This window comes from Callospermophilus lateralis, unplaced genomic scaffold, assembly GCF_048772815.1.
Source record: "Callospermophilus lateralis isolate mCalLat2 unplaced genomic scaffold, mCalLat2.hap1 Scaffold_79, whole genome shotgun sequence".
NCBI classification, from domain to species: domain Eukaryota; kingdom Metazoa; phylum Chordata; class Mammalia; order Rodentia; family Sciuridae; genus Callospermophilus; species Callospermophilus lateralis.
Window position 1 is genome coordinate 6,827,193 of NW_027515935.1, and position 2,868 is coordinate 6,830,060.

Below are 2,868 nucleotides of genomic sequence, written 5' to 3' on the forward strand. Positions count from 1 at the left end.
AATGAGTTGGGTCTCAAGTATCATTTGAATAAGGAAGATATGAGCCTACAATGAGACCTAAATCATCTACTGTGTTTGTACTCTTTACTTAACATTTGCCCAGCAGAATGGGACAGGTTCTTTAGTGATAATTTGCTTTCAAAGATTTTAATGTAAGAATTATGTACTTAAGTGTCTCTTACTGTAAGGGTTCCTCCTATTGTGTATTTTTATAAAGAATCCCTGATTATTTTTCTTAAGATATTTGCATCAAGAGACAAACTATTGTATACTTTATAATGCAATTTATATAAGTTTTAAAAAGTATAACAACTAATGCATAGTATCATGAGGAAAGTTGTGTTCATATTTGGGAAAGTTTTAGTGACTGGAGATGGAGCATGAACATAAAGTTGTTTTGGTAATTGTATTGTATTTCTGCACTAGGGTGTTGAATACAGTAAATTCACTATGCAATTAAAAATGAATAAAAACATATTTTATATTTACTAAAGTTATATTTTCATTTAGTTCCACTCATCTAAATATATTCAACTTACCATTTGTTTTATTTACAATTATTTTGGTTGACAGTATATGTACATATTTTTGGAATACAGTATGACATTTTAATAGAGGTACATAAAATATTTAATGATCAATTTAAGGCAAACATTAATAATCTGTTTGGGAACATTGAAAATTAATTTTGTCAATTTATTTAAGAATATATGATAAAATATTCTTGCCAGGCATTATGGTGCATGCCTGTAATCACAGCTGCTCAGGAAGCTGAGGGAGGAGGAACATAAATTAGAGGGCCACCTGGACAACTTAGGCAGACCCTATATGGAAAAATAAATGGGTTAGGGGTATAGGTCAGAGAGAGAATGATCTGGCTTTGATCCTAATACCCACCCCCCCCAAAAAAAAAAACTTCATATACAGGAACATTATATACACATATGTGGATATAGTCACACTCATCAATATAACTATAGTCACTCTATTGTTCTGTATTAAAGTGTATTTGTATATTCATTCAACAACTTTTATCTCCCTTTTCCTAACACCCTTCCACCTCTCTGGTAATCACTATTCTACTGAGTGCTTTGTACTTGTAGAAGATCAATTTATTTAGCTTTCACAAATGGATGAGAACATTTGGTAGTAATCTTTATGTGCTTATTTTTGGCTTTTTCACTTAATATAATGTATTTAAGGCTCATCTATGTTTCCAAAAATTATGTGATTCTATTTGTTTTATGACTGCTTAAAATTCTGTTGCATACATAGTCACATTTTTTTTTCTGTTCATATATTGATGGACACTTGGCTATTGTGAATAGTTCTGCAATAAACATGAGACTACAGACATCTATTTCTTCAATATGTTGATGTCCTTTCCTTTGAACACATAAACAGTACTAGTGAGATTTCTGGGTAGACTGGATATTTTTATACAGAATAACAAACTGACCTGTATCTCCCACTATTTACAAATATCAAATCAGACTTAATCTAAGACAGATATATAAAACCCACAACTTTAAAAATCACTAGAAGAAAATGGGGGGAAACACTTCATGAAATTGTTATATACAAAAATCTTTTTGTTTTGGGTAAATGCACAGGAAACAAGGGGAAATCAGACAAATAGGATTATATCAAAGTAAAGAGAAAAGGCAACAAGCAATAGTGTGAAGAAACTATAATGTATAGAGTAAGAGAAAATATTTGTTAACTAACCATCAAACAAGGGATTAATATACAGAATATGTAAGAAACTCATAGAATTCAGCAGCAGAAGATAAAATAATTCAATTTAAAATGGGCAAAGATCTGAATAGACATTTATCCAAAGAAGACTTGCAAATGACTGTAAGAATTCTGGCTGGGGAAATGTTCAAGACAGTGTTTCTCTGGTGAGCAAACTCCTGGTAACAGACATCCTGCTTTCCACACTTGGAATATTCTAAAGTTTCCCCCAGGAACTAATAAAATAACTAATAAATGACTAATAGTATACAAAAAGTACCCAGTATCACTAATCATTAGGGAAATTTAAAACAGAATCATAATGAGGTATTACTTATTTCTTCCACAAGATATGACATATAATTTTTAAACATTATTTAAAGATTTATATACATTTGTTTTAACATGTTCCTGCACAAATAATGTTATACAAGTAGTAGATTCACATATTTTATTTAATTACAACCTATGTGTTTCTTTCAAGTTCAGTATTTTTCTTGATAGGCAAGCCTCTTTCTTAACTCCAAAACTGGAATTCCTGGTTTCCTGCTATATTTTACTACTATATAGTTTACACCTTTTCTCTTTCTTCTTAACTTTCTCTGCCTTGGAGAATCATTTATACAACCACTCTTCTGTCCTGCTCACCAAACCTCCCCGATTAAATTGTTCATCAACTGATGCTAGTGACTATTGTAATGAAGATTAGTATCACTTACCACAATGGAAAACTTACCAAGCTATTATTCTTTCCTATTTCACTCTATCTACTCTCCTTACTAGATCTAATATAAACTAGTCCCAGATAAATTATATTATTGTATGTTGGTGCTATACCAAAAAGCACATTTTCAGTTTCAGAATCTTGGCAGGCAGCAATACCCAATTTAAAATTTAAAATAAAATTCCAATGTGTTTATTGGAAGTACGACATTTTTTATATGTTAAAACATATTCAGTTTATATTCACAGTATTGTTCTAAAGTTAGTTCTAAAAGTTTTTCTTAAAGTAAATTTTAAAGTGGTTTAAGTAAATAAAGATTAGTGTACATTATGTGAAAAACTGACGTATTAGAAAAATTTCCTATTGTTGTACAATAGAAATTAATTTTGATATTTGTCTTTTCTGCA